We start from the raw sequence: 14,139 nt of genomic DNA on the forward strand, positions 1-14,139 counted from the left end.
AATCACCAAAGGTCAAGATTCCTGACCCACATAACTAAGGAAAACAATCCTGGCCCCCACATCATCTTAGGTCAAAGTCCCCCCACCCCATGACATACTGTCAAGATTTGTGTGTCTCCACAGTCCCCAGAGCTAGTTTCCTGGGTCCCCACAGGGACCTAAGAAATGTCTAAGCCCCGCAGTCACCAAATTAGACTATCTTTGAACCCCACAATAACCTACGGTAGAATTCCTGGGCCCACGATCACCTAAAATCAAGTTTCCTGGGCCCCCTAAATTACCTAATGTAGGCATCCCTGGACCCTCATATTCACCTAAAGTAGAGTTTCCAGGCCCCCCACAATCACTAATGTAGGGTAGCTTGGTCCCACAATCACTTAGATCAAGTTTCCTAGCCAACCAAAATTACTTAATGGTAGTTTCCTGGCTTCCCACAATTAGGTAAGAGATTCCTCACACTACAAATCACCTAATAGTTCCTGGGCTCCCACAATCACCTAAGATCAAGATTCATAAGACAGCCCCCTCCCCCCCACCACCAGTTACCTAAGATAGAGTTTTCTGTGTCCACAGTCACCTTTGGTAGAGTTTGGCCCACCCCATAATCACCTAAGGTAGACTTTCCCAGGTACACAATCACCTAAAATAGACTTTCCACCCAGATGGTGTGGCACAGTGGTTGAGCTTCAACCCATGAACCAGGAGGTCAAAAGTTTAATTCTTGGTCAAGGCACATGCCTGGACTGTGTGCTCGATCCCCAGTAGGGAGCGTGCAGGAGGCAGCTGATCAATGACTCTCTCATCATTGATGTTTCTATCTCTTTCTTTCCCTTTCCTTTCCTCTCTCTGAAATCACTAAAAACATTAATTAAATGGAGTTTCCTGGGCCCACAATCACCTAAAGTCAAGTCTCCTGGGCGCAAATCATATAAGGTTCGGTTTCTGGGGTCACAGTCACCTTAGAGTGCCCTGCCCCACCCCATACACACACACCTTATATAGAGTGTGCTAGGCCCCTACAGTCATCTAAGCTAGAGTCCCTGGGACCCCACAAGCACAGGTAGACTTTCCTGGGTCTCCAAATTAGCTGCTAGAGTGTCCTGGACCCACAATCACCTAAGTCAGTGTTCATGGGCCCTCACAACCTCCTACCATCAAGAGTTCTGGGTTCCCACATCCCCTAAAGTAGAGTGTCCTGGGCCCCAACAGTCATTTAAGATGTAGTTTCCTGGGCCCACAATTACCTAAAATAGCATTTCCTGGGCTTATACTCACCTAATTTCGAATTCCCTAGTACCCCGCAATTACCTACAGTAGACTATCCTGGCCCAAACAATCACCTAAGATAGGTTCCCTAGCTCCCCTCCAGTTGCCAAAGGTATAGTCACTGGCCTATAATCACCTAAAGTATACTCTCTTGGCCCCCACAATCATAAAAGGTAGAGTTTCCTTGGCCTCACAGTCAACTAGAGATTCCTGGGCTGCACAATCACCTAAAGTTGAGTATCCTGGGTGACCACAATTACCTAAGGTAGAGTTTCCAGCGCCCCCAGTCTCCTAAGGTCATGATTCATGAGCAACCACAGTCACCTACGGTAGTTTCCTGGGCCCCCACAAATCACCTAAGAATTCCTACTAGGAAACAGGGGCTCAGACTTGGTTGGAGCCAGTTTATCAGTTCATCAAGATTAGTAGCTGCAGCCCTGGCTGGTTGCTCAGTGGTTAGAGCGTCAGCCCTCAAACTGAAGGGTCCCAGGTTTGATTCCAGCCAAGGACATGTACCTCGGTCGCAGACTAGGTCCCCGGCCCCGGTCTGGGCACATGCAAGAGACAACTATTCGATGTTTCTCTCTCTCTTCTGCTCTCTCTGAAAAGAAATGGTAAAAATATCCTCGGGTGAAGATTTAAAAAAAGAAAAAGAAAAAAAAGACTGGTAGCTGCCAACGCCATTCACACATAACTCCACTTGGGGGAGCACTGCACCAATACCCAGGGCCTCTCTCACCTCCCTGACATTCTGATGTAATTGGTCTACATGCCAGTTACAGCATTCCCAGGTGATTCTAATTAGCAGCCAGAATTAATAAATACTGATTTAGACCCTCATCAGCAACTGTGAACTTCCAAGGGTCACCAAACACTGAAAGAAAACTGTATGGGAGAAGTAAAACTCAGCAGAATATACCCCACGACGCAGCAGCAAAGAAACTAGAATAAAACTTTAACCATTAACACCTCAGATTTGGAAGGGTCTCCAGCCATTAAAAATCTTCCTGTGGTAAAAGTTCTTGGAAATTAAAAATATTACTGAAATAAATTTGCTTGGTATTACTTTGATAACAACTTTGTAAAAAAAACAAAAACAAGTTATCTTTTGAGGTTGTTTTTTCTTCCAGTTTTTTGCAATTTTTAGATAAAATTCACCATTTTTAACATTTTAAAGTGTACAATTCAGTGGTTTTTAGTATATTTAAAATGTGCCACTGACAAGCAGTAACCTACAAGGGAACCCCCATAAGGCTGACAGCTGATTTCTCAACATAAACCCTTCAGGCCAGAAGGGAGTGGCATGAAGTTATCAAAGTAATGAAAAGAACATGCAACCAAGATTGCTTTATCCAGCAAGGCTATCATTTAAAATTGAAGATGAAATAAAGAGCTTCCCAGACAAAAAAAAAGGCTAAAGGAGTTCAGTGCCACCAAACCAGCATTGCAAGAAATGCTAAAAGGACTGCTTTAAGAAAAAGAATAGTGAAAGGTACATCAGCATAAAGGGGAAAAATGACATTAAATAAGTTTATATCAATAGTAACCTTGAATGTAAACAGAATAAATGGTCCAATCAAAAGACACAGAGTAGCTGAATGGATAAGAAAACAGGACCCAAATATATGCTGTCTACAAGAGACCCACCTGAGAGCAAAAGACTCACACAGGCTAAAAGTGAAGGGATGGAGTAAAATATTCCATACAAATGGAAAGGAAAAGAAAGCTGGAGTAGCAATTCTTATTTCTGATAAAACAGACTTCAAAATAAAGACCATCACAAGAGACAAAGATGGTCACTACATAATACTAAAGGGATCAATCCAACAGGAAGAAATAACCCTTATAAACATTTATGGACCCAATATAGGAGCACTTAAATATATAAAAAATTTCTTGAGGGACTTTAAGGGGAAGACTGACAGCAACACAATCATAGTGGGGACTTTAACACCCCGCTGTCAGCACTGGACAGATCATCAAGACAAAAAATCAGGGAAATGCAGACCTTGAATGAATCACTAGACCTGATGGATTTAATTGACATTTACAGAACATTTCGCCCCAAAGCAATAGAATATACATTCTTCTCAAGTGCACATGGAACATTCCCAAAAATAGACCACATGTTAGGGCAAAAGGCAAGACTACAAACATAAGAAGACTGAAATCATATCAAGCATCTTCTCGGATCACAATGCCTTGAAACTAGAAATCAACCACTATAAAAAAACCTCAAAAATATTCAAACACATGGAGGCTAAATAGCATGTTATTAAACAATAAATGGGTTACCAATGAGATCAAGAAAGAAATCAAACACTTCATGGAAAGTAACGAAAATGAACAGACAACAACCCAAAATCTATGGGACACGGTGAAAGCTATCCTGAGAGGAAAATTCATAGCATTACAGGCCTATCTCAAGAAATAAGAAAAAGATCTAATGAACCATCTAACACAACAACTAAAAGAACTAGAACGAGAACAGCAAGAAAAGCCCCGAGAAAGTAGAAGGAAGGAAATAATAAAAATCAGAGCAGAAATTAATGACATAGAGACTAAAAAAACAATACAAAAAATCAATGAAACCAAGAGCTGGTTCTTTGAAAAGTTAAATAAGATTGATGCACCTTTAGCCAGACTCACTAAGAAACAAAGAGAGAGGACCCAAATAAATAAAATCAGAAATGAAAGAGGCGATATAACAACTCACCCAACAGAAATACAAAGGATTGTAAGAAAATATTATGAGCAACCATATGCCAACATATTGGACAACATGGGGGAAATGGACAAATTCCTACAAGCATACAACCTTCCAAAGCTGAATCAAGAAGAGGCAGAAAACCTGAATAGGCCCATAACAACTAATGAAATTGAAGCAGTAATCAAAAAACTCCCAGCAAACAAAAGTCCTGGACCAGATGGATTTACAAGCGAGTTTTACCAAACATTCAAAGAAGAATTAACACCTATTCTATTCAAACTATTCCAGAAAATTCAAGAGGAGGGAAAACTCCCAAATTCTTTTTATGAGGCCAGCATCATCCTAATCCCAAAACCAGATAAAGATACGAAAAGAAAGAAAATTACAGGCCAATATCCCTGATGAATATAGATGCTAAAATCCTCACTAAAATACTAGCAAACCGGATCCAGCAATACATTAAAAAGATCATACATCATGACCAAGTGGGATTTATTCCGGGGATGCAAGGCTGGTACAACATCTGCAAATCAATAAATGTGATACATCACATAAACAAAATGAAGGACAAAAATCATATGATCATATCAATAGACGCAGAAAAAGCATTCAACAAAATCCAGCACCCATTTCTGATACTCTCAGGAAAGTGGGAATAGAGGGATCAACCTCAACATAATAAAGGCCATATGTGACAGACCTACAGCCAACATCACACTCAATGGGCAAAAACTAAAACCATTTCCATTAAAAACCGGACCAAGACAGGAATGTCCACTTTCACCACTCTTACTCAACATAGTACTGGAAGTCCTTGCCACAGCCATCAGACAGGAAGAAAACATAAAAGGTATCCAAATTGGAAAGGAGGAAGTAAAACTGTCATTATTTGCAGATGACATGATATTGTACATAGAAAACCCTAAAGACTCCATCAAAGTACTACTGGATTTGATAAATGAATTTGGCAAGGTAGCTGGATACAAAATCAACATCCGGAAATCAATGGCATTCTTATACACCAACAATGAACTCTCAGAGAGAGAAACTATAAAAATACCATTTACCATTGCAACTAAAAAAATAAGATACCTAGGAATAAACTTAACCAAGGATGTAAAAGACCTGTACTCAGAGAACTACATGACACTGAAAAAAGAAATAGAGGAAGATTTACACAAGTGGAAGAATATACCATACTCATGGATTAGAAGAATTAATATCATTAAAATGTCCACACTACCCAAAGCAATTTATAAATTCAATGCAATTCCTATTAAAATACCAGCAGCATATTTCACAGACCTAGAACAAACATTTCGAAAATTTATATGGAACCAAAAAAGACTCCGAATAGCTGCAGCCATCTTGAGAAAAAAGAACAGAGTGGGGGGGATCACATTACCGGATTGCAAACTGTATTACAAAGCCACTGTAATCAAAACGGCCTGGTATTGGTACAACAACAGGCATATAGATCGATGGAACAGAACAGAGACCCCAGAAATAGGCCCACACCATTATGGTCAGTTAATATTTCACAAAGGAGGCAAGAGTATCCAATGGAGTAAGGACAGTCTCTTCAATAAGTGGGGCTGGGAAAATTGGACAGATACATGCAAAAGAATGAAACTAGACCACCAACTTTCACCATACACAAAAATAAACTCAATGGATAAAAGACTTAAAAGTGAGTCATGAAACCATAAAAATCCTGGAAGAAAACATAGGAAGTAAAGTCACAGACATCCCACCTAGTGGACTTTTCACTGATACATCTCCTAGGGCAAGAGAAACAAAAGAAAAAATAAACAGCCCGGCCGGGCGTGGCTCAGCGGTTAGGAGTCAACCTAGGATCCAGGCGATCAGGGTTCGATTCCCGGTCAGGGCACATGCCCAGGTTACGGGCTGCAGCCGATCGATGACTCTCTCATCATTGATGTTTCTGGCTCTCTCTCTCCCTCTCCTTTCCTCTCTCTGAAATAAATAAAGATATATTTTTTAAAAAAAAAGAAAGAAAAAATAAACAAACATATGGGACTACATCAAACTAAAAAGGTTTTGCACAGCAAAAGAAAACAGCCTCAAAATACAAAGGAACCCCACGGCCTGGGAAAACATATTTGCCAAGGATGAATCTGATAAGGGGCTAATTTCCAAAGTGTACAAAGAACTCATATAACTCAGCAAGAGGAAGACAAACAACCCAATTAAGAAATGGGCAAAGGACCTGAATAGACACTTCTCCAAAGAGGACATACGGATGGCCAAGAGACACATGAGAAAATGCTCCACGTCGCTAATCATCAGAGAGATGCAAATTAAAACCACAATGAGGTATCACTTCACACCTGTCAGAATGGCTGCCATCAACAAATCAACAAATGACACGTGCTGGCGAGGGTGTGGAGAAAGGGGAACCCTAGTACACTGCTGGTGGGAATGCAGACTGGTGCAGCTACTGTGGAAAACAGTATGGAGGTTCCTCAAAAAATTAGAAATGGAGCTGCCTTTTGACCCAGTGATTCCACTCCTAGGAATGTATCCTAAGAATCCTGAAACACTAATCAGAGAGAATATATGCACCCCAATGTTCATAGCAGCACAGTTTACAATAGCTAAGATCTGGAAACAGCCCAAGTGCCCATCAGTAGATGAGTGGATAAAAAAGCTGTGGGACATTTACACCATGGAATACTACGCAGCTGTAAAGAAGAAGAATTTAGTACCTTTTGGGACAGTATGGATGGACCTGGAGAAAATTATGCTGAGTGAAATAAGCCAGGCAGAGAAAGACAAACATCACATGATCTCGCTTATACGTGGAATCTAAAGAACTTAATAAACTGATGAACAGAATAGATTCAATGACATGGAACCATAGATGAGACTGACGAATGTCAGAGGGATGGAGGAGGGCGGGTGGGTGGAGGGGGAGAGAGTAACCAAAGAATTTATATGCATATATACACAACCCAAGGACACGGACAATGGTGGGGGGAGGGACTGGGGAGGGGGATGGGAGGGGGTGGAACAGGTCATTGGGGAGACAAAGGGACATCTGTAATATTTTTTTAAAATAAAATTTAAAAATTAAAAAAATAATAAAATAATAAATAAAATGTGCCACCATCACAATTTTCTAATTCCAGACATTTCCATCATCTCAAGAAGAAACCCCATACACATGAGGCAGTCACTCCCAATTCCCCTACCCCTAGCCCCTGGCAACCACTAATCTGCTTTCTGTCTCTGTGAATTTGCCTTTTCTGGACATTTCATATAAATGGAATCATACAATAAGTGGCTTTTTGTGTCTGGCTTCTTTCACTTAACATAATGTTCCAAGATTTATCATTCCTTTTTTATGGCTGAGTAATACTCCACTGTATGGATAGACCACGCTTTGTTCAGCTGTTCAGCTGTTGATGGACATTTGGGTTGTTTGCACTTTTTGAGTATTATGCATAATGCTGCCGTGTCCGTTCTTTTACAAGGCATTTGTGTGAATGTACATTTTCAGTTCTCTTGGGTATATTCCTAGGAGTGGAATTACTGGGTCAGATGGTAGTTCTGTGTTTAACATTTTGAGGAACTGCAAACTGTTTTCCACAGCTGTTGTACTATTTAACATTCCCACCAGCAATATATGAGGGTTCCAACTTCTGCTTTTAAACCTCAGGGTTTCAAAGGGAAAAGGCAGAGAACTGCCCGGAGACCATCTAAGGAGAAAATACACCTTGAGCCTTTACAACACAGAAAGCGCTGAGGACCTCAGTGCCGTGCCCCTTGACTGTCCCAGTGCCACACAGCCTCCCATCCGCACTTGCCAGTCCCGGAGCTGGAGGGCAGGTGCCTCTCCCAGATGAGCTTCAAAGCCAGCACGGTTGCCCTCCCTCTGCCCTGCACAGAGCAGAGTTTCTTCTGCTAACACACAACACGAGGCCGCCCCTCGCCCAGGCCTCATCCTGACCCGCCTGCCGCTCAGCTGCTGGTGCAGGTGCTGCCCAGGAGCTAACGAAGCGTGTCAGTTTACATTCTCAGCCATACCGCCTCGAATAATGCTTGAAATTCACAGTAATTGACACTGTGGGTGACCGCAGTTCATGAAAACCTTGACACAAGGCACTACGGTCCTTATTTGGTTGGGCATGCTCCTGGGGACATGCTTGTGACTCACCGTGGGCCGCAGCTCTCCAAGTTCGATCGCCAGTTCAATGAGGCCTCCCCCGTCTGAACGCCCAGATCCGGGCTGTGCCTTCCTACTGATGTCGCAGAGCTGCATTTTAACGTCCTTCCGAGTTCCCACCGAGGCCCGAGGCTCGTGAGAGACGAGCCGCTCAGAGCTCAGGGCCGTGCACCCGGCGCCAGGTGAGGAGCCTTTGCCTCTCACTGCACGTTGAGAGAGCCACGCACGTGAGGCCAGAGGTGCGAGTTAATTCCCAAGCACTCCCGGCCTCACCTGGCCTCTGTGTTTTTTCCAAAAAAAATGAGAGGAAGTAGAGGCAGGAAGGGAAGGTTGAATGAAGGAGGAAAGAGAAGCCAAGAAGGGGAGCCACTCAGCACCACCACCCCCTCCCCCTTCTACCACCTCCCAGCAGCCCTCCTGGCATTTTTCCAGAACCCCTATTGCTCTGTGGAGCTTTAACCCAGTCCTGCCCTGGCACAAGCCTTCCACCTTGGACTCTGACTCTTATTGTAGCTCCTGGAGTCCTTCCCACAAACACCTCAGCAGTGATAGAGCACAAAGCCCTTGGGACACTATTATCTCTCCATCCAGATCCCAGGGTCAGCCACAGAGAGGTCTGGCACTGCCTAGAGGGAAGTTGGGGGGTTTATGTTTCGGGGCCTGGAGGAGGGAGGGGGACACTCTTTTGCTTACAAGCCAGTTTCCATCCTATACTTCAGATAGGGCCGCCAAAACTGCCAAAACTGCAGCGTAAGAGTTGAGACCCAATGAGGCCATTGTTCTGGACTTGACTGTAATCACAGTGACCTTGATTTCCTCATACAGCTCTGGATATCCTGGCATGGCCTTGCCTCCAACTGTTTTCTACATTCGGTTTATGAGGAATGCCAAGTGGGGAGGATGTTTCTGCTGACCTTATGCTTGTCCATAAAATGTTTTTAAAAATAGAACACAGACCCGATGAATCATGAAGCCATCCTGCTGTGAAAATAATAAGAGATGGTCCGTCCGCCCAGAGAGAAGGACAGATTTGTAAAGCGGTCATCAGTGTGCACTCAACCTCTGCCAAAAATAATTGTTCTGAAGACTTGATTGTGTGTGTTTGTATTTTCAAGGGTCACTGGCCAGCTTGTACTCTGATCACCTGACGGAGAAGAAATCTTCCAGCATTCGGCTTTCAGGAAGAGTTGAAAATGCAAAAAGAAAGGCTAAAGTAGATAAATCTGTGATCTGCACCTTGCAACCCTTATGCCATGTGGAGACCCTGGAGGCCACTGCTCTCGGGACCGTAAGGACTGTAGTGACGGTGCCCCGTCTCCCTACAGCGCAGATGCCCGGGGCCAGCCCCGCCTCTAAGCTGGGTCTGCATGTCAACCTCCACTTGTGTCCTCCGCAGGTCTCCTTCTCCTGCAACTGGGGCCAAACTCTTCATTAGATTCTGTGCCACTGACTATCCTGTAAGCTGCATTTAAAGAAAATAGGGTACATTTTAAATTAGGTTCCTCAGGTTGTCATTCGACCGTGATTCTCCCTCTTGATACACATAAGAATCACCTGAAGTACTTTTAGAACTAGGGCTGCCTCTGCTGGCTCTGGAGATTCCGTTAGACTGGCTTAGGTGGCACGTGGCTTGCGCAGGTTCTAGACGTTCCACAGGTGATTCTAAGGTGCAACCTGAGCTGTGCAGCCAGGGCTGAGAACCACCGCATTCAATGAGCCCCTGATGGTTAACCTTTCGTGATAGTGCAGTTCCATCTGAGCTCAATCAATTTAACTGACCTGGTCAAGATGTCAATTAAATCTTAAGATACTTAAAATCAGATGACAGATGACCACTTGAATTAGATAAACGTCAACTTTCTTTTTCTTGAACTTCTACACAGTCAAAATTTAAAGAGTCCAATAGTTCAATAAGACCTGGTAGGAAAAACAAATTTCTAGTCCCCCCTCCTTCCATTTCCCAGCCCCAGAGGCAACTTCTTTTAGCTCTGTTAACAGTTTTCTTTTGGTATTTGCCTTTATATATTTAAGAACTTGGATTACTATTTCTCAATTTTCAGTTTGGGAAATTATCTATGTCTTTACACCATGATAGGTGAAGATTTATTTCTTTCACACACACCCCATCTCCTGCCACACTCAGATTTGTCCCCTTACCCCACCCAATATAGTTATATCATAATTTTGCTTAAATCAATAATCATCTTTACATTATTATGATTTTGTATACCATCCAGAGCTTAGCCAGGTAACAACTATGATTACTTCTCCTTTCCTGTACATTTATTTGCTTGAGTCAATAATTGTCTTAATTTTTCACCTGCTAAGTTTTTTATTAGCTTTCTATTTACTTTTCAGTAATCCATCCTCGAATTCTCCACGTTATTTAAATCTCTTCTCAAGACATTTATTCACATCAGGTATTTTATGCATTCCGTCTTCCTGAAGAACTGTCTCCCAGAGCCTCTGACCTGCTCGAATCTGGGCTGGCTGTCCTCTGTGCCTGGTGCACAATTGTCATCCTGCAGTAAATATCCCTTCAGTATCATCATCTTGGGGTTCCCTTTGCTTTTCTCCCCTGTTGCATCCCCTGTTTTTTTGTATTCCTGCCTTCTTCCTTCTTGGCTTACTCTTTCATTTTGCTGAAATAAAAGAGCATGTAAAACCTAGCCATACACAAAACTATTTTCTCTTCACAAGCTTAGAGAATTACAGTATTTCACAGTAAGGGGTGGCACTTGTTAAAGCAGCGAGACAAGGAAAAGACCTAAAAGGTCTGGCAGGGAAACACTGGTTTTATCTAAAATACAGGCAAATACATTTGTGCTTTTTTGCCTGTTTTATAAATGGAACCAAAATAATAACTACTCTGTAACCTTTGCTCCCAGCGTAGACCATCCTGGAATCAGTGTTTTAACAGGGAACCAAAAAAAAAAAAAAAAGGCATAAAAAATAAAGTTTGTTTCATTCTAAAAACCGGGGGGCAAAATGATGGCATAAAAAATAAAGCTCATTTCATTGAAGCTTTATAGAAAAGAATGGGTTTCAGCATGATTATAATTATATGTTTCCATCACCCAAAAAATCAAGCAGCTAAAGCAGGAGCAAATTTGATTTCTTCAAAATATATTAAGCACCAATTGCACATACAGAAAATGCCCAATTTGCTATGAAATTGGTTTCCTGATGGAAAGTCAGGCAGGGTGAGATTAAGGGAGGCCATCGCCCCCACAGGATGGTCTGTCCCTTTAAGCAACTGGAGTTTCCCCCACTGGAGACACGGCAGCTATTCAATGGGAGAAGACTATTTCTCAGAAATCAGTTTCCAGAAGAGAGAAGTTGGATTTACTGTGGTTTCACAGCTCTGACCACAGTCTTTACCGCAGCTATTTATATTTTTTAAGCTGTTTTCCAGTAACTCTGAGCAGCCCTCAGGGTTGGCAATTGTCCTAGGAGGCCTGAGACCAGGGAGACCTGCTGAGGCCCAGGGTCTGCCCCACAAGGAGATGGAAGTTGGAGGTGGGACTGGGTCAAAGAGGGGCTGAAAGATAGCCAGTGACATTGTCGTGAGGGAAGGAGAGGGTACCTGGTGGGTGACCTGGTGCAAGCTGAGCCACGGGGTGGGGCGTGCCAGACGCCTGTGCCGCCTTGAGGAGGGCACTCAAACAGCCCTGCTCTCCACCAGTGTCCCAACACGACCTCCTTGTGGGCACCCAAGAGAAGAAAAGAGATTCTAAAAAAGCGATTCTCAGTAACCCTGGCTCCTCTCCATGAGGGGTCAGCTAATTCAGCCTAGGCTGTTGCTTCAGGGCGGCCCCTTGTGTGTCCATGATGCCCCCGGGAGCCCTGGATGTGCCGGGAGGCTAGGAGGTTGCCTTTCCCCTTTAGACTCACAGGATTGGTCTTCTAGGGACTGGGGGTGCTTTGTTTGCCTCTTCTCTGTTCCAAGAGGAGAGAAGAGAACACAAATGACAGATAATAGTGTAAAAAAAAACTTCAGTGTTCCACCCATGTAGGGAAAACCCAGTTCTTCCCTGCTGTGTCTCTCTTTCCGGTGTGTCACCTTTACTGCTCACACAAAACACTTCACTTCTGACTCTTCTGGTCACCAAGTGTTCAGGGGATTCCCCCCACCAAGCAATTCTCTGCAAGACCAGCTGCATATCCTACAATTCAAATCTATTCTGACACTATCTAACCAGAGGTAACGTCCGATCCCACAGGGTAAGGGCTCAGTCCCACAGCACTTCCACCCACACCCACCTCAGATGCTAGTGACAAGACCAGGTTGTCACCTGTGCTCCTGACCAACCAGCTGTACATAGAACTTCCAATGACCCCTTCCTCGGATTTGATTAATTCGATAGAACCACTCATAGAAAGCAGAAAAACATGTTACTTGATAGACCACTGGTTTGTCACAAAAGGACATAACTCAGGAACATCCAGATGGAAGAGATGCATAGGGCAAGGCATGTGGGAAGGGGTGTGGAGCTTCCATGCCTGATCCAGTGGCACCATTCTCCCCAAATCTCCACATGCTCACCAACCTGGAAGCTCTCTGAACCCCATCCTTTTGGGTTTTTCTGGAGGCTTCATTACATAGGCATGATTGATGGAATCATTGGCCATTGGCAATTGACTCAACTGCCAGTCACTCTCCCCTCCTGAAGGTCAGGGGGTGGGACTGAAATTTCCAATCCACTAATCACATGGTTGGCTCTTCTGGCAACAAGCCCCTATCCTGAGGTGGGGTCCAAAAGTCACCTCCTCAATGAAAGACACCTTTATCGCTCCCATCTCCTAGGAAATTCCAAGGGCTTTAGAAGCTTGGTGCCAGAAACAAGATGAAGGCCAAATATATATTTCCTGTTATAAGTCACCGTATCATAGATGGATAGATTAGGTAGATAGAGAGATAGATGATTGATGATAGATAGATGATAGATAGATAGATAGATAGATAGATAGATAGATAGATAGATAGATAGATAGATAGATAGATGATAGATAGATGATAGATAGATAGATAGATAGATAGATAGATAGATAGATAGATAGATATAGATGATAGATAGGTAGATATAGATAGGTAGATGATAGATAGATAGATAGATAGATAGATAGATAGATAGATAGATAGATAGATGATAGATAGATGATAGATAGATAGATAGAGATGATAGATAGATAGATAGATAGATAGATAGATAGATAGATAGATAGATATAGATGATAGATAGGTAGATATAGATAGGTAGATGATAGATAGATAGATAGATAGATAGATAGATAGATAGATAGATAGATGATAGATAGATGATAGATAGATAGATAGAGATGATAGATAGATAGATAGATAGATAGATAGATAGATAGATAGATAGATAATAGATAGATAGATAGATAGATAGATAGATAGATAGATAGATAGATAGATAGATAGATAGATTAGATGATAATAGATAGGACAACAGATACGGATGATTCATAGATATACAGATTAATAGACATGGATAAATAAGACACATTATGACTTCATATAAATACTTCCAATTCCAATACAGGGTTATAAGGTTTTCATTTAATCTTATTGATCTTCACCTCCATTTTCTTTTCCCACGCTAAAAATCCTAGTTTTCAACACACACTCATTTACTTTTCACACAATATATACCCAACAGTCTGAGATAAGAATACCAATGCTATCACTAACTATCTAATTCCTGAGAACAGTCCAGGATATTTTTTCAGTTATTTTTGTCCTTAGGGATGTACAATCGAATAACTATTTTAAAGTCCTTAGCAAAAGTTCTTTATATAGAGTTATAAAGAACCATAACTTGCCACAGAGTTCTTGTTGCTTTTAATTGCTTAGGAATTTATTTTTAATTTGTTTTATAATTATACAAACATCTTCACGGCTCCAAAGTTAAATCTACAAAGTCTGTTCAGAGAATTCCAGTTTCTCCCT

Source organism: Miniopterus natalensis, chromosome 1 (genome assembly GCF_054644295.1).
Source record: "Miniopterus natalensis isolate mMinNat1 chromosome 1, mMinNat1.hap1, whole genome shotgun sequence".
Taxonomy (NCBI): domain Eukaryota; kingdom Metazoa; phylum Chordata; class Mammalia; order Chiroptera; family Miniopteridae; genus Miniopterus; species Miniopterus natalensis.